General features: G+C 30.7%; 1 protein-coding gene and 2 long non-coding RNA genes across 3 annotated transcripts in view; 1 reads left to right on the top strand and 2 right to left on the bottom strand.

Moving 5' to 3' along the window:
* LOC139500902 (uncharacterized) overlaps window positions 1-20,023 on the bottom strand; it is a 336,961-nt gene that overhangs the window by 55,745 nt on the left and 261,193 nt on the right. The gene's annotated exons all lie outside the window — the stretch shown is intronic.
* Window positions 1-20,023, bottom strand: part of LOC139500907 (uncharacterized) — a 49,559-nt gene that overhangs the window by 4,327 nt on the left and 25,209 nt on the right. Inside the window, exon 4 of the long non-coding RNA XR_011658402.1 lies at window positions 594-665. This is a non-coding gene — a long non-coding RNA (uncharacterized lncRNA). The remainder of the gene's footprint in view (window positions 1-593; window positions 666-20,023) is intronic.
* On the top strand, window positions 4,193-8,242 carry LOC139500904 (uncharacterized). The gene is made up of 2 exons (XR_011658398.1): window positions 4,193-4,425; window positions 7,359-8,242. It is a non-coding gene; the product is annotated as an uncharacterized lncRNA (long non-coding RNA).

The following is a 20,023-nucleotide window of genomic DNA, read 5'->3' as shown; positions in this document are numbered from 1 at the left end:
ACTTAAATCCGCTAGTCCATATCTTTTTTGAAGAAAAAAAACCGGCACCCAGATTAATTGAAACGACATTTATACATATTCTAATAATATTGCAGAAAAAAAGGTGGAAATGACCATAGATATTTAGTAACTTTGTATCATTTTCTTGTTCTTTCATTTGGGCAAAGTCAAATTGAAGTTGTCAAAGTACTAATATTTTACTGTTTTGGAAATATGTACTACTAATCCCTGATGTGCAAATGTATACCATTAGATCGATTATGCTATTCCTCTCTAGCAAGGTTTGGTCTCAATTTTTTTTTCGAAAAGTAATTTACGTTGCCCTAAACAGATACAAGGTAACCTCTGTTTTCAAAACATTTATATAACCTTGACTTATCTAAAAAATTCAAAAACATTAATCTGAATGATCTAAATTTTTTAATTATAAAAATTGGTTAAGCTTACACGTTATACCAAATTGAATGAACAGGATTTATCAATTTTAGTAGGAAAATTGCAAAATGTTTTCAAAAAGAGAAGATAAATCTTTGCGACAGCAAATCAGCAACACATAAAGGTAAATTCTGTTTTTGCGGCATAAAGTTACTTACAACATCTTGAGTGACGTCAAACCTTGAAAGATATTCACGTCCAGTGCTGAAATTTTGTTTTCATGTAAGGACCTGCAAAATAACATTTTTGAAACTTATTTCTGCATAAAATATTTCATATTCATCAATGCAATAATACTTACCTTGGAAAACAAGGACTACAATGAATTATTCTAAAAGTTATTTATCATGGATGACTTAAATTATATATGTCAAAATAACATGCTCAAAATCTTCTATTAAATCTGGTTTTTCAACAGCGTTTCGTAATACTAAATGCCGGATTTGAATACAAAAAAAAATATGTCCAAGTGACGATATTTTACAACAGCTACAACGATACCAGTGTAGCTATACTTATATTTGGTTCTTTTTACCTCAAGTATTAAAACATCATGTCATCATTTCATCATTGTGATATCGAGCTGTTATATGTGAACTTATATGGTGAATTACACGGAGCACCATGTAAGTAGACAAGATACAAAATGCTGCGGATAGGAATATCATTCCAGATTTTTAATTAAGTTACCTAAGTTGTTCTTATTAGCCACATACATACCTACACTGATATTACGTATTTTGAACAAAGGTTTCCTTTGTGGTTTTGGTAATAAAACCATTTTAATTTTGAAAATGGTAAGCTTTTCTCATTCAGCAGTAACTTTCGACAACTTTGATAAATTGGAAACCGTTATAGATTCACGATGAAGAGTTTAGATTTCAGTTAAATAAAAATTGTCATGCTTTAGCTGGCAAGACAATCAGTCCTTAAGTTTTAATTCAATTGCCTAGTAAGTTGTCCATATTAAAACCCATAAAATCCTACATTCATGTATTACATTTGGCACAATGGTTTCTTTGTGTTTTTATTATCAAATGAGTTTATATTTGGAAGTGGTATTGCTTTAAAAATGGTTTGCCTTTCTTATTCATAAGTAACTTCCCACAAGTTTGGCAAATGAAGGACTGTTTTAGAACTAAATTTGTACGATGCAAAGTTCAGATTTTAGTTTTCGAAAAACTTTCGCTTTAAAAGCGAATTAAAATCGTATCGTCATACTTTGATATTTGTTTATACATATTTTGAATTACTTTATATCTGGTTAATTATCCTAAAGTAGGAGAAAATAGAGAATGCACATGGAAATATTTCAAAATACAATGTTGTGGTTGTTCACAAAATGTGAATACTATTCGAAGACGCATAGCGCCGGAAAATGGTATTCCTCTTTGATGGTTAGTTCTTATTTGAAATGATTCAGTCATCTCTGCTCAAGTACACCATCTTGTCCTAAACAGTTATAGAATAATCTCTCGATTGACAAATTTCGTATCACCTTAAATTATCATAAATTCCCATAATATATCAATCATGCATAGTGTACTTGATTTGTCAATTTTGAATGATTAAGTAAAGGTTCATAACATATATTCATAAAAGATCTAAAACATATCAAATCTTTTTCTGTTATTTACTGTCTAGTGTACGTACATCTAAGGAGTGTAATAAGACCTACACAGGAATTTAATCCTTTTAGGATAATGTCATCACATGATAAAAGGGTTGTTGTATATTGTTGTATGTCTTACCTGTTTATAATTTATTGTTTTTACATAAGGTCGTTAGTTTTCTTTTTTGAACTTTTTTACATTTGTCGGAGCCTTTTATAGCTAATTATTCAGTATGGGTTTTGTTCATTTTGAATTCCGTGCGGTGACTTATAGTTGCCAGATTTTTTGTCTTAATTTCATTTTTAATCGTGGTACCTAAGTTAAATTTATTTGTCAGGATATTTATACTAACCGGTTTTAATTAACTATCTTGCCATAAAAAGATTTAGGCCACATTTTCATTGACTAAATTAATGTCACCTAAGTTATATTATCAATTCAATTACATATATCTAAACGTCCTTATTATCTATTTCTTAAAATGGTATCATTTAAAGAGAGTTATGTCATGTGTTGAAATTTGGTTTTAGTATAGGTACCTGTAAATTAATTTTTTCAAAACAAATTTCTGCATAAAATGTATCGATCCATCGAAACGTAATTACATCATTTGGTGTTAATTTGAAATGATTTTTTTTCAATCCTGTTAGAATTAACTTTCTTCTAATTAAGATACAAAATTGATAAAATGTGAACTACTTTTCAAAGATGTATAACGCAAAATAGATAGCGATTGTTCACTAAGCAAGGTTATATGTCAATTTGAGAAGAATTTGACCTCCCCTGCTCTAGCTAACAATCTTGTCATCAAAAGATATTGAGTAACCTCTCCATTCTAGATTGAACAATTCAGACAACTTTAAGATACATTGTATCATATACATTCAATTATAAGCAAGTCAATCTAAACGTCATTTTTTTTTCGTTCATAAAAATAGTAGAATGTACAGCATGAACATATTTAATTATTTGCTCGGATTTTGTTATACGTTTAACCCTTTAGTTTTATCAACTCTTCATTGACTTCAAATTCTTAAGGTTTGGTCTCATCTTTCACTACTGGACGAAAAAACAACTGTCCATACCAGTAACAGTCATTGTATGACTATTTTAGTCTGTGGAAGACTGAAGAAGACTGTCAAATCAACCTTATTTCGTTGTTACAGTTAAATTATGTCTGTCCCAACACTTTTATGGGTTGTGAAAAACATGAAATGCTATCAACAGTAATTTTAGGACTGTTGCAGTGGTTTACGGCGTTGTCACAGCCAAATACTATTTATAACAGTCTTTCTAAAAGTTGTGGCAGTTGTATAATGTTTGTCCCAACCTTTTTATAGTTGGGACAGTTGAAATTTGTTTGTGTCAACTTTTCAGACGTTTAAGCAGTCAAAAAATGTTTGTTACAATGTTTTTAGAGTTGTAACAGTCGTAAAATGTTTGTTACAACTTTTTAAAGGTTGTTACAGTCATTAAATGTTCATTACAACTTTTAAAAGGTTGCCACAGTCGTAAAATGTTTAAAACAAACATTTCATGGGTTGTTACAGTCGGTAAATATGTAATACAAATATTTTAGTGTGACGGTTGCGAATGTTAAATCAATGTGTACACGTCTAATGTGCACCTTCTCAAAGTTTGATACAGGATAAATGGATAAATGTATTTTATTTAAGTGTCACGTATTGGTGATACAGTTGTGAAATTACCCATAATTTATATGATCCCTCATCTTATGTTGTTGTTGGTTTTTCTTTTAATTTTTTGCGATCGTTCTATGTCTTTTGTCGTATTCCGTTTATGGCATTATAATTATGTCTGTTCATTTGTGGCGGACTTGTGCGTTTGACGGTTTATCTTTATTTTTTATTCAGTCTATTCAAGAGTCTTTTATAACTTGTTTTATACCAAAAGCCTTCGTGTAAAAATAGAATTAAAATATTATTGCAGAAGATTGATTTAATTGTCTTAATTTCAAATTGCTATAATATAATAATAATAATAATAATAATATTAATAAATTCTTTATTTAAAGAGGGTAACTCAATTAGAAATAGTCTAATTTTCATTACGTCGGGGTACCTGAAGTAAATTTAAAAGAATATGACTAAGTTACATATATCATACAGAATAATAAAGCTGATTAATTTTAATTGCTATCCATTAGTGACATTTCCCTACGATAATAAATCAAATCTGTCAAGTTTTATTAAAAACGGAAATCATATTCTTCACCCGTAAACGATTTGACGTTATTGTACCCTTGTCGGCAGAAATAGCGGGTCTGCAAACTTTACAAAAATCGTAGACATGCCATGGTAGATATGTAGAAGGGAAACTACATACAATATAACGGATGACCTGGAAATTTCAATCGGTGAGTATAAATGAACAATATTTTAAAGCATGTTTATCAGAATAATCATGGATCCAAGATTTTGAAGCGAAAATGTGCACATTTCGTGCCTACCCTCATGCTTCAGGTATGAATTGACGTTCTATATCGGTTTCTCTATATCACCTCACTCGTGCATATTACACAACTTTCTATGTATATATATAGTAGCATGTTCAAAAGCAAAGTAAGAATTTGGGCTTGTAAAATTGTTCCCGGGATTGTAACCCCCCTTTTTTTGGAAGATCAATAGTCCAAATAATTAAGACGTCTTGAAATGCTATTATAATTTTTTTCTTTGACGCCTTACTTCGACACAAGACGTCATAATTATTTGGACTAGAAGATCAATTGCATTTGAAAGGGTACATTTAGTTTGACCCCCCCTTTTTATCCTGGGTTGGGACCCCCTTTTTTTAAATGGCTGGATCCACCCGTGTTCATCGTCTTACTGTGTTAAACCCTACATGATGATGTGGGGCATTCACAATGGTTTTAATTTTGCCGGATGGCCTTATACTACAAAACCTATATTTATATTGTATATAAAAAAGAAGATGTGGCATGATTGCCAATGAGACAACTGTCCACAAGAGACCAAGATGACACAGCCATTAACAACTATAGGTCACCATATGGCCTTCAACAATGAGCAAAGTCCATACCGCATAGTCAGCTATAAAAGGCCCCGATAAGACAATGAAAAACAATTCAAACGAGAAAACTAACAGCCTTATTTATATAAAAAAAATGAAGGAAAAACAAATATGTAACACATTAACGAACGACAACCACTGAATTACAGGCTCCTGTCCTGACTTGTATGTTAATGTATTGAAAACTGCATGACTCATCCTAAATTTGCTTGACATATTTCTAACTTGATTTTTTTTAAATTGAGAAAATTCAAGTTGAATATTATGACAAAGTAAATATTTATGTGTAAAATGTGAAACTAGCATGTTTGAGTATATTTTTTAAATAAGTCATGATTAACAAAACATGGATATATTTTATAATTCTAAAGCATGTCTTATATTATCACTCAAAAGAACTATTAATCAAATCAGTGTGGCCTTAACTTTTTATTTTCATGTGAACTCTGTCAGTTTAACTTTTTATATAACATTTGCCCGGTTAGCATGGTTAGTCAAAATTCAATTATGCCTTTTAACTTGTTTTGGTCTTGGGGCTGCTGTCTCTTTTGCATATATATATATATACCAATCACCTCCTTTTAAACATATTTCAAGTGTCTTTTAATTTATTCCACTGTTAAAGGACTTTCCATTCAACAGTCGTATTTTTCTACATGTGTTAAATTAATTGTGCTTTGACTACTTCATTGTTTGGTTGCTGTATCATTGATATATACATGTATATTCCACATCTCCTTTCATCATGTATAATCACATCTGATTTCAGATACATGTATTTTGCCTTTTCCAAATTACTAAAATATTTTATTTATATTTAATTTCATATGTTGAAACATTCAGTATGTCATGTATGTGGGAGGATACAAAAAATCTATCTGTAAGCATATTATGTTATGTAAACATGGCCTAAACTTAAGCATTTTATGAATTTTATAGATATTGAATTACAAAAATTAACTTAATTAACTACATGGTATGTCTCACATGGAAGTAATATTTAAATATTACTTCAATGCTCAGATCAATTTGGTTTAAAACATACTAAACATGTTTTACATGTTTAATTTAACTTCAAAATAAATAATTTTAAAAATATATTTACTGAGCCTGAATTCATGACCATGTAAATGTGATATTAGAAAAGGTAATAATCAGGATGTTAACACTGAAAAGTTAATTATCAGGACTTCTTATAAACATGTTATCTGTAATAAACAGATTAAGACACAACAGTTTCGTGAGTTTATTGCCTTGAGGGATGAAAATTAAAATGTCATAGGTATAATTGAAGATGATTTTATATAATGATATTAATAAATTTTAAATGTCCTTTTCAAATTGTGGATAAATTTATAATTGAAAGTAATTTAAAATTATGAAAAATATGAAACAACAGGATATAATCTTTTATTTTGGATATTATATTAAAAGTTTTAAAAGTTTATCTAACATGTCTAAGTCATGCAGCCAAGTATTGATTTATCAACATAAAAATTGGTAAATAACTAATATAAAATAAAGAAAATATGTTGTCTGGTTAAATAAACTACATAGCATTATTTAATACAAGCTGTAATTAGTAAAAAGTATACTGGGTAACATTTAAGATGTCAAATTAAACTCAAAGTTTACTGCTAATCATAAGAAAGAAATACTAGCTTTTTTAGGTTGCTAAAAATGTTTAAATTAAAGACAATGTTTGAACAAAGATTCTACATTTCATGATTTACATAAAAAAAAAGGTTTATTCATTCATGACACAAAATGACAGTCAACAGTGCATTTTTTTTTGGTCATCTTTGTAGTATTTATTTCCTATTAAAATGATCCAAAGAAATCACCTGTTATGTTTTACAGTGAAATAACTTTGTCTGGCTTTAAATAATTGATTAAAACAATCTTGTATAGTGCTAGCCTCAATTAAACAGTAACCCTTCAATGAAGTGACACACTTAAGAAAACATTAATGTAGAAAGAGAGAACATATTTTTTTGAAATAGAACCCCCAAAAAAGGGTTTTATTCTTCTTCTCATACAGGACATATAAATTCAATTGTATAAGTCTCATAAATTCATTTGTGTACATCATAGAACTTTGTTGTGAAGAAAATTATGATCTCTAGTATTTATGCATGAGTATTATCTTCTATATAAATTTAAAGAATTATTAAGTAATAAGAATCATGATACATGTAATTATACAATATTAGATAAGTTTCAATACTTTATTCTTAATTTATGTTTTTTTGTTTGTAGAATTCACATTGGTTTGAGCATGATTCCCAGCCAGATTATGAAGCCGGCAAAAAAAGGAAATACATATAGCATGTATAGGTGACACTAAGTATCTCGCATACCTGTAGCTGTAAATTGTGAAACAGTGGACTAATGGACTTATTGTTGTTGGAAATAACAAATAGGGCTTACAGCAATATGCCATGATGTTGTTGGGATTTCATATCAAATTGGACAAGAAGCAAATTGTGCATTGTACAAATAGCAAACTTACAATTTGAAAGAAAGACTACATTATTTGATGACAGTGAATACCTTCGATAATTAATTTATTTGAAATTGAAATAATAATTTGGAATTAAGAGAATTCAAAGTTTTCTGGGAATATCAATATCATAGTGCATCATATTTGAATTCTATGAAATACCTTGGATAGTTATTCAAAAATAGCAAATTGGATTAATAAAAAAATCAGTTTCAGTGAATATCAATAGTGCATCATATCTGAATTCATGAATACCTTGAATAATAAATTTATATGAATTTGGATATTGAGAATATCTGGTTTGTGTGAAATTTATAGAAGTTAATGCTTGCATTCCTATTGTTAGCTATATGTACCACCAGGGGGTGTTACACAACCTTGATTACCCATGAGGGTCTGTCGTGGTCGGTCACTATTGGTAAGTGTCATGATGACGGAAGTTTTTAATGACCTTGACTGCATTTACAGCCCTTGCATGGACGTTGGTTGATGTCAAATGACTGCTTGCTGTACTTATATAAGAGTCGCGATCTGAATGTACATACAGTATATAAATATAATCTATCATCTAAATTAATGTTCATTCTGAAACTGGCATTTTATACTAGTCAAAAATATTAAACAATACATGTACTTCAAAGTATCATTTTATTGTCTTGCCTTCCACAAAAGTCATTTAAAGTTGATTGTATGCAGGACATAGGTATTACAATCTTGGGCTGATGACGTAAACTTTTTTATAAAGCTTTACATTTTAAAAGCTAAAAGAGCTGGATGCTTCTTATCTTGTCGGTATTCAGATAGCTAATATGTTATGAAGTTTCAGCCTGTCATTATATGTCCATTGCACCTGACCTCATTTCATTGTTTAGTGACTACTTGTAACAAAATACTGTTTTTATAACAGTGAGATGCTCTCTTATACAAGTACATGTACATTTTGTAATTGGATAAATTTTTTGTATATACCTGTATGATATAAAAAAAGAAGATGTGGTTACACTGGTATGATTGCCAATAAGCATGATGAGAAGACTCAATGACTCTTCACAAGAGACCAAAATGACACACAAATTAACAACTATACATGTAGGTCACTGTACTGTGTACAGCCTTCAACAATGAACAAAGACCATACTGCATAGTCGGCTATAAAAGGCCCCGAAATGACAATGTAAAACAATTCATACGAGAAATATGAGTATCTTGCAAGGTCTACTGGTCTATCAGGTTGAGCTGAGCTGACCCTGACATTTCATGGATAAGTGATTAAGGATAATTTCAGTTTAGGCCAAAATAAATAATTGTATGTCTCCTATTTTACTCTCCAAAAAATTAAGAACATTTTAATCTATTAAAAAATTTTGTTTTTAAAGTTCTAAACTTTTTTCTGTTAATGTACATGTGTACTGTGATATAAACATTTCCCATATTTGACAGATAATATATACACTGTGCAGTCTTAGTCGTTTCAAAGTTTGGTTTCTGATATGTTTTACTGATGAGTATTATTTGTAATTATCATTCAATGTGGAAAGACATCAAATGATGAATATGACATGTACATGTATGATGAATACATTGTTTCGGGTAGGCTAGAAACGGAGGTACATGTATGGTAGAGAAACCAGAAACATGCAATAAATTTATTTTGGCCTTAATATTATACAGTACTCCAGTAGATCAACTTCATGTATATTTAATGTACATGTATAGACAGAATGGAACAATTGAGTCTTGTATGTCATGTATGTCTGACTGGCATGGTTCATCAGACATTGAGCTAAATGTCATGGGTTCATTGGTCAATGTTGAATTTTTGTGGTTTTGTCTATTTTTCAATGTTTCTCAGATGTGATATAAAAAGGAAGATGTGGTATGATTGCCAATGAGACAACTATCCACAAAAGACCAAAATGACACAGACATTAACAACTATAGGTCACCGTACGGCCTTCAACAATGAGCAAAGCCCATACCGCATAGTCAGCTATAAAAGGCCCCGATAAGACAATGTAAAACAATTCAAACGAGAAAACTAACGGCCTGATTTATGGGGGAAAAAAATGAACGAAAAACAAATATGTAACACATAAACAAACAACAACCACTGAATATACAGGTTCCTGACTTGGGACAGGCACATACATAAATAATGTGGCGGGGTTAAACATGTTAGCGGGATCCCAACCCTTCCCCTAACCTGGAACAGTGGTATAACAGTATAACATAAGATCGAACTATAAAAAAGTGATAAGCTTCATCATATACATGTATAGGATCACTATTTTTTTTTGGCATATGACATGAATGTTAGGTGTACATGTTTGATTGGCCGGCTTTATCTAACAATGAGCACATTTTCATGGTTTCCCATTTGAATAAGGAGATGTGGTATGAATTTTGATGAGACAACCATCAACCATAGACCATGTAGACCAAGTGATATGCTTGTTAGCTATATAATAGGTTACTCCACACCCTTCAACAATGATCAAAACTAATACTTCATAATGAGCACCCTATATAAAGGGTTCTGCCTTGCACGCAACACTGTCAATGTAAAAAAAACAGACGAAAAGCCCTACAGTGATGATAGTTTGACTTATATACAAAAGCTACATACAACATGTACAAACAAATATGATAAACAGCAAGCAACAAAACACACTACATACATTGAAAAATAAACCTGTGTCAGGGTGGTGCAACTTTCATGTACAATTCTAGCATAAAAGAAAAAAAAAGAAAAAAAAAACTGATGTATCCAAAAAAAAAAATCATATGGAACCAAAATACCATAGATGTATATATGACTACCAACATAATAATCAATATTTAATAGATCAGTGTTAAAATATGTTAACACATGCAGATGAATATCTCAAGAATGTTTTGAAGGACTTTACGAATGCCTACTCGAATCCAATCTATTAGAAAAATCAGTTATTAAAGAAGAGTGTCTACCATGCACTTGCACTGCACTTTATACTAGAATTTCTTTTGACAACCCTGCATACATCCTTATCCATTTAAGGATTATCTACCTTCACGAAACTTTAGAGGCGTTGGTTTAGCAGTCCTTCATTTATATTAGAATAGTATGATAGCAGAATATATCGACATGAACATATCATATGTATATATATCATGTATATAGAATGCAGGCGCGGATCCAGCCATTTTAAAAAGGGGGGTTCCCAACCAGAGTAAAGGGGGGTTCCAACTATATGCTCCCATTCAATTGCATTGATCGGCCAAAAAAAAGTGGGGGTTCCAACCCCCGGAACCCCCCCCTCTGGATCCGCCACTGGAATGATATATTCAAATGGATGAAAATCATATACATATAGCATGCATGTAACTGTATAAACAAATATACAAATATGTATATAACAACAAACCAGAGTATATACTGATTTGTATCACTACAATGTAAAATAGTTATTACGGTGACGTAATTCTCTGTCATCTAATTTATTCATCGTCCATCGACGAACTTGTCTCAGAAAAAAATATATCTCTGTCATGTCTGTTCACATGGTACATTTACCTCACTTATACATGTAGGTTTATATATGTGATAAAACCCGGCGAAATATGAACTCGATGGTTAATATTTTTGCGTCCATGTGGAGAGTTATTAATAAAGACATTTGAACCTCAAATAACAGTGGCGTAGTTAGGTGTTTGTTACGTGTACGCCCGAACCTCGGCGAGGGGTCTGAGGGCCTAAGTCATAGCACCTGTTGGTAGTTGGTTCAACGTGACGAAGCCCCCGTAAGCTAACAGGTTATCAAGAATGAGATACCGTTCCCGTTGTTGAAAGGCACTGGCTACGGTTACATGGAAATGTAACAATAATAAAAATATTATTGTTACATTGGAGACTAATTGCCGGAATGCAAAGTTGGGTGAGGAACCGATTAATTACAAATGTAACAATAATTACTGAGGCTACGATTACATTACGTTATTCATTGTTACATGAAAAACAGCAATGTACGCTAGATTGATTAAACTTAAATCTTCTATTATAGTTGTATTGCTTCATTTTTTCATATGTACGAAACAATACTTGTAATTTAATACTGATAAATAATAAAATATTATTATTCAACAAATGGTGTACAACTTGATTAGTTTTACTACGTATTAATGGTTTTGATGTTCTTAAAGATATACTTCTCAAAATTAGCAGTGTGACGGTCAAAGGCGAAAAATATAGTTCAATGGTTTCACTTTTTTAAAGTATTTAACTGCACACCTACTCTTATTACTGTCATTATACTTTGGACCAATTTTGTTTATGGTGAAAAAAATAAAACTTGGGATGCGTTTTAAACGAAACTGAAACAATATCAAGACATACATTTCATACAGCTTTATAACTTGACGCAAATTGATAATCAAAAGCAAAGTTTGCTAACTGTAACTTAAATACTAAGAAATTCTGTATGTACACTTATCCGTGGAGGACGTAATTTCGTTCATCAAAAATGTGTCGGACTTTTAAAAAACAACTTACTGGATTTGTAGAAATTGTCATTGTAAATAAAAAATTTCAGTAAATAAATTGTATGTTATAAAATTACTAGTCCCATCGTACATTGCTTTTTTTCATGTAACAATAACGCAATGTAACCGTAGCCTCAATAATTATTGTTACATTCGTAATTAAACAGGTCCTTACCCAACCATGCATTCCGGCATTTAGTCTCCAATGTAACAATAATATTTTTATTATTGTTACATTTCCATGTAACCGTAGCCAGTGCCTTGTTGAAAATTCTCATCGATAGCAACATACTTAAAGAATTTAAATGGTTTATTTTTAATGTTTAGTTTATTCATCCTGTTGATATGGAATCTAATGGTCATTATAGATATAGAGAAAAGTCTAAAACAGTTTCTTTAAAATATGTTCAAAAGGAGCCATACGGGGTAATTGTCGTTAATGAACATAAAATAATTAATGTTCGGAAGGTTTCTGTTGAATCCTGTTTCTCGGCTGGAATTGCCTTCCGCGTAAAGTGAATGCATTTATCTATCTTTTACAGGATTTAGAAAAAAAAATTGTTTTTTTTAGATATTTTTACTTTTCTTGGAATATCCGACTCGACCCAATTTTAACGAAAATCTATTAAGGTTTATAAAATCTTTTGAAAAAGTCCCATATCGTTAAATTGAATAAAGATAAGTCCTTCTGTCAAATTAATACTGCCACAATGGAAGAAAAAAAAAAGCTTTCAAAATTTTGATTCAGACATTAATCAGAAAAAAGCTTCTTCCATCATAAAATCCAAAAAAGGTTTGACAAAGTAATTAATCTATAACAAACTTTTATCCCAGACTGTATCTACTTGCGCAACAAGTTTTGTTTTTAATTCTAAATATGGCAAAATTAAACATAATTTCATCATTATGCTCTTGATACTCTTTTTGTCATGCACAGTTTCTGTCCAACTTCCAAACAAAGGTTTGCTTGAGGTATTTATATTTAAAATAAACACCTTTTAACCCCACACTTATCCTAAAGAGGGGGGTCAAGAGTGACACCACCGACGAAATTTAGAATCGCATATGTCTTGCTATTGGGACATATAGAAATGTCACAGGCTCGACAAAAATGGAAACCACATATCGAATCACAGAATATAATGAATTCATTTAAATAGCAGGAAAGTTGGTAGAATTCTTTGAAGATTCACAACTAGTAGATTCAGACTTTGAGAAACAAATCTATATAATATGATACCTTTTGTTTGAAAAGTAAAATTCGTCACTTTAATTCGAAATTGAAAAAAAAAATTACAGGGCTGATGTACTATTTATAAGTTATTTGTATTTTATTGAGATTAAAATTCAAGTGTACGCCCGGGCGTTTTGGCGTAAACGTAGCTACGCGCATGAATAAGACACCCCTCGGTACAATAACAGTACAAAGTTGAGTAAATCTGACTAGACTATTAAAAAACCCGGTAAATGATATAAATTGAATTTAGATACAAGACATTAACGAATATTTCAGTGTTTTCCATAGCTACAAAAGATGCGTTGAAAGTTCAGCATAACTGAGATTTTATTTGTATTTATAAATCAAAATTGTTAGAACCGAGTACGGTAACTTGTATACTTTTCAAATAGTCACAAGAACTTAAAAACAAACAAATTAATTCTAAAAGTGTCCATGTCGTATGAACTAAGCCCTCGGCAGTTTTCTACGGGGATAAGTTTGACAAGTGTGTATATTCCCGCTGGGTTTATAGTATATTGACCGTTATGAAGTTATGTGATTCGTAAATCTACGGGTATTGGAGGTAAAACCTTACATGCATGAATGATTTCACAACAAGGTTATAAAAATTAAAACGTTGTCATTATGATAATTTCGAAAAGTGTCTTATATAAATATGATATTACAAGATACATTTTTTTACAAATAAATTGAGACACCTTGTTCAATTTATCTAACAGGTGCGTGTAACTGTGTTTAAGCATTAAATGCGCATAAACCAGTCCCATGTGAAATTGCAGGTATCTCTTACGGTGGTCTGATTTTTTTCTCTCGAAGAGATGCGAGACAAGGGAGTGTCAATTGAGTTATTAATTTACAACATTTACCAGATATGCGGGAAATCCCAAAATTTTCAGCGGCAGATATTTCAATATGTTTTTGTTTTTACAATCAGTTTCTATTTATACTAATGTATTAAATGGGTATGACAGTTGTGTCTTTTTTTTTATAACAACCTTTTTAAAAAATTGCACACGATGTAATTGTATTTAAAATAATTTAACCTATCCCGGACTGTCAGATAGAAATTTGGTATCCGTAACTTTTAAGTCTATAAAATGACTACCAATATTTGAAAGTTGCGACACTTATGGATTATTAAACTGTTGCTGTATAATGGTTGTAGCAATCATATTTTAACTGTAACAACCTTTTCGACGTTTAAACAGTTTATTTACGACTGTTTCAACGTTTTGCGTGTTGGAACAGTTATTAAATAACTGTAACAACTTTCAAAAGGTTGCAACAGTCGTATTATAACCGTGACAACATTTTCGACGTTTTAACAGTGTATTTATGACTGTTACAACGTTTTTCGAGTTGGGACAGTTGTAAACCAACTGTTACAACTTGAAATTAGTTGTATCAGTCCTTAAATGTTTGTGACAGCTATTTCTAGCGTTGTTGCAGTCGATTTATGTTGGAGACAAACACTTTAAAAGTTGGGACAGTCATAAAATAACTGAAACAGTAAAATTTTACAACTGTTACAACTTTAACAAACAATTACAGTCTTAGAACGACTGTTACTGGTATGGACAGTTGTTATTTCGTCCAGTAGTGTTTGCACCTGTAAACTATATTGTCATAAACAGATACAGAGAACCCTCCCCTTTGAAATAATTCGCAAACTTGTATGAACAATCCAAAAACATTAATCTAAAAGTTCTTATTTGTTATTTCTTTACAATTGTACATTTACATATATTAAATCGAATTGACAAACATTTATATATTGTTAAAAAAATGGCAAAGTTTTCCCAAAAGATAAATCAAATCATTGCGATTACAAACCAGCAATACATGGAGTCAAATATTTCTTTTGTGAATCGAGTTACTTTCAATGCCTCCAGAGACGTCAAATCTTTAAAAATGTTTACATCAAGTTTCGAAAAAAATTGGTTGACAGCCAGGTCCCTCAAAATAATAAATATATTTCAACAACGTAATTTGCATACATTTTTCCGTTTTTTTTTTTTATCCAAACATATTTACTTTCGAAAAAGAAAGCATTGGAAGTGTTGTTTGTCTCTTTGAAAACTGGTCAATGAATTTTTGGAAGTAATATTGGTCTTTAAACGGGTTTACTCTCTCTTTTAGTTAAAATTGGGGTAAAACTTTTGGTCTATTGATGGAACAATTATGTGTTGACTTTTGCATTTAGTCATTATTTTGTCGTTAGATAGCGATAACTTTTTATAGATTTCTAATAATAACTTTTCCATAATTCTGTGGATATTTAACCCTTTCCATAACCAATGTATAAAACAATTAATCAACGTATGGCTGTCGATGATCTCAGATGTTGATTGAATGAGTTTACGGTTCATAACCTTTATCAAGCTGACTGAATCAAAAGATGCTAACAGGTTTTAATGAAATAGACAATTTTGTGGAATGTGGAGGCCACTGGAAGGGATTTTCGCTTATCAAAAATGAAAATGAATTTGATAATCTGACTATTACATAGTTATTCGTGGATTATCGGATATATTCAATCACGATTGTAAATTATCAACTTTAAAGTCCTCCCCGATGCTCGGAACTTAATTCGGTTATTTAATTATCTCGATTGGATAAATCCGATAATCAACTGCTACCAATGTAAGAATTTATGTATATCTTCTGTATTACCCTAAAGACGAACATCATCTTAATTTGTATTTTTAAGAAACGGTAACCAGTTGAATCAATATGAAATTTGTAAATATTCTAAGAATATTGCAGAAAATGAGGGGAAAATTACTATAGATATTTGGTAGCTTTATATTTTTGGGACAATGACAAATTGAAGGTGTAAAAGTGACAAGATTTTACTGTTTTGGAAATATGTATCACTACTCTCCGTTGTGCAAATGAATACCAGCAGATCAATAGATTTTACTTTTGAAAGCGGGATTGTGACAACTTTGCCAAATGAGGTACTGTTTTAGAGCTATGATGAAAAGTTCAAATTTTAGTTTAATTAAAACTTTCGCGCTACCTGCAAATTTTAATTTGATCGTTAAATATAGATATTTGATTATACGTATTTTATATTAATTTGTATCTGGTTGATTATCCTAATTAAGAAGAAAATAGAAAAAGTCACATGGAAATAGTTCAAAGACCAATGTCGTGGTTGTTATGATAATGTGAATTACTATTAGAAGACGTATAGAGTCGAATTGGTAAAGTTATTCATCTCAAAAAGATGTTTATTGTCCACTTGAAATGATTTGTTCATCTCTGCTCAAGTAAACTACCTTGTTTTAAACAGATACAGGATAATTTTTTTTGTGACAAAGTTTTTATCACCTGAAAGTATCATAAAATCAATTCTTATGTACTGGTTTTTTTTTTGTGGTGGTAAAAATGGTCCGGGTTTTGCATGGAATAGAATAATGTATTTGATCTTTTACAACTGACTTCATTTGTTTTGTATGATGTGTTCATAAAAGACATAAAATAGAAAAACACAAAGGATATGGAATATCTATCCATAACACAAAATCAGTACATAAGATCTCTTTTTTTTGCTTTTTTCTGTTCGGTCTAACTATAGAAGTGTTTAAAGATCTACACAGCAATTTGATCCTTTTATGTGAATGTCAGCAAATTAGTCAATAATACATTTGCCATGTAGGGGTCGTTTCTATCTAATTATGCGGTATGCGTTTTTTTATAACTTAAATCAGCAGTCCAATAACATGAATTTGAAGGTCCTATTTTTTCTATTCCTTTCAATTATCAATAATTTCTTAGAAATAATACCCAATCAAATTGAAACGAAATTTTATACATTTCTCTTTAAAATTTCAGAAGGGTTTTGAAAAGGAGAAAAGAAATGAACAAAGTCATATACAAAGCCTTATAATTTTGAAAGTTTAATCGCAATTATAATGATCAGTTTGTTATGCATGCTCCAGTTAGCTAAGTTCGTTTCCCTTTAAGCAAGGTTTGGTCCAATTTTTTTTCGAAATTCTGTCGTATCTGCTCATATATATATGATATATGACATATTACAAGAAGATCTGAATTCACTTTTTCATTTAAACTGTTTTGTCAATTTTCTATATACAAGTAAGTCAAACTGAAATAGACCAATGTGCATTGTGTATCGTTTTGAACTACTAAAATAAGTGTACAAATGCATTGCACCAGATCAAAAATATTATTTCTCTTTATTCTTCTGTGTATGTTGGCGTTTGTATTTTGTTCACTTCAGAGTTCCTTTTGTTCCTTTGTGTTCATCTTGTAGTTGAAGTGTATCCCTCGGTTATAGTTTGTAACCCGGATTTGTTTTCGCTCAATCGACGTTATGACGTTTGAACATCGATAAACTACTATTGCCATTATTTAAGGTTTAGTTTTCAATTGATTTAGAATTCTGTCATTTTTCCTCATGTAAACTATCTTGTCCTAAACATATTTATGTGTAGGCAAACCTCTCTGTTTAAATTTTTTTACCCCTTACATTATGCCAGTAATTCAATAACATAAAACGAAAGTCTTTTTTTCTTTTTTCATATTGTTAAATAAACTTGTAATACTAAATCCAATTGACACAAACTAATATATGAAAGACAATTGCAATTGATGACATTCAGTTATCTGGTCTATTCATTATGATCAATTTAAACGCTTTTTTTATTTTCATAAAAATGGTAATTTTTAAACATTAAACAAACTCAATAAATCCATATTTTTAAATTTTGGTGGAAAGTTTTCAAAAAAGATGAAAACATTGATTATATATATTGCTTTCTCAAAAACTTGTGATACTTGAAAAAAAAACTTAATAAAAGGAGAGGGTGATATAATACGACATAAAACCAGTAACGTTTTTTAGTACAGTTATGGTATTCGTCATTGTAGTTATTGGCCAACGTAAGTCTAGTACATATGTTTTTTTTAACTGGTTGATATATATTGACAACATACATGCAGATTTTCACAATATTTTATAAAGTTGTTTTTCATCTATGGCTTACATTATTATTCAATATCTGCCCTCAAGTAAATAAAAATCGAGGTTGTTTTAGTCAGTATAACCGCATATCAATGATGAATTTGAATACAAATAATTCAATGACCATCTTTTACAATAGTGTTTGCAGATTTGAAGTTAGGTCTACTGACGTATTTCATTTATCACGCCATTGTATGAGTTGCATACTCGGTGACCACGACGGTAAGTATAACGTTGTTGTATGCATGCAGATAATAGCCCCCGAAAAATGCTGACATAACAGTTTCAGTTCAACTACCTAAGTTGTCCATTTCAACATCACCTATTAATTTACGCTATATTATATTTTGCATAACCATTTACTTTTTATTTATTTCACTAACATATTTTTGGTAAATTGATATTGGTCTGATAAGTTTTTACCTTTTTCATTCAGTATTAGGTAAAGATAACTTTGCCAAAGAAAAACCGTTTTACTGCTGAGAATACAAAATTTCTAATTAGACAAATATGCAACGATTGACAAAACAACCCATTAATTCACGAATGCGGTGTAGCATATACGTTAATTATCAGTGTTGGTCAATCACGAGTTCAATATTTCTCGATACTTGAATTAATTGATTAGTTATTCTTTTTATTACGTTTACAATGGGCCTTTTAATAGAAATACAGTAGAAACAACATTGTTGTATGACGTTAGGGGCGTGAAATAATCGAGTTTATTTCACATGTGAAATGATCGGTTTTTATTTCGCTGGGAAATCACGGTTATTCACGGCAAACAATGTAATAAATGTTTACAAAACAACACAAGCTTATAGCTTATGCATGACTTAAGTGAGTTTTTCAAAATATCAAATGTTGATATCTGGCTAAAAAATCTAGTCTTCAGACAGTTAAATATTATGTATTTATTAAGTAATGTATCCCGTCATACTTTGAACGACAAAATTATTTCATGTCTACCTGTGCGAATTTCAAACGCGCAATTTTACACCAGTACTTAAAACCCCCATCCTTTATGGGTGCATTTTACATAGATAAATAAAATCGTATAATATAAGCAACATGAGGATGGTAAATTTGATGTATGCCTTTTTGTGCTTCTTTGTTACATTTGTTGTTCTTATAGTGATTAAGATGATAACACAATGTTGACTGCTGTACCCCTATTTTTTGACATTTTTACCTATTGTGTCTGTTTGTTTTGTTCACGCATCGGTGACAGTATATTGAAATTTGATGCGACCGTCATACAAGAGAGAGGTTTAGCTAGCTATAACACCAGGTTCAATCCACCATTTTCTAAATAAGAAAATGTCTGTACCAAGTCAGGAATAGGACAGTTGTTATCCATTCGTTTGATGATTTTGCCATTTGATTGGGGACTTTCCTTTTTTAATTTTCCTTGGAGTTCAGTTTACGGTTCATAAACTTTATCAGCTCACTGACTGAATCAAAAGATGCTAACATGTTTTAATGAAATTGACAACTTTATGGAATGTGGAAGCCACTCGAAGGGATTTTCGCTTATATCAAAAATGAAAATTTATTTGATATTCATTAGAGTAACTGATTATTACAAAGTTATTCGTATATTATCGGATTTATCCAATCAAGATAGTTAATAATCAACTTTAAAGTCCTCCCGATGCTCGGACTTTGAAATT

This window comes from Mytilus edulis, chromosome 13, assembly GCF_963676685.1.
Source record: "Mytilus edulis chromosome 13, xbMytEdul2.2, whole genome shotgun sequence".
Classification (NCBI taxonomy): Eukaryota; Metazoa; Mollusca; class Bivalvia; order Mytilida; family Mytilidae; genus Mytilus; species Mytilus edulis.
Note: the sequence above shows the minus strand (reverse complement) of the source record. Positions and strands in the feature narration are given on the sequence as shown.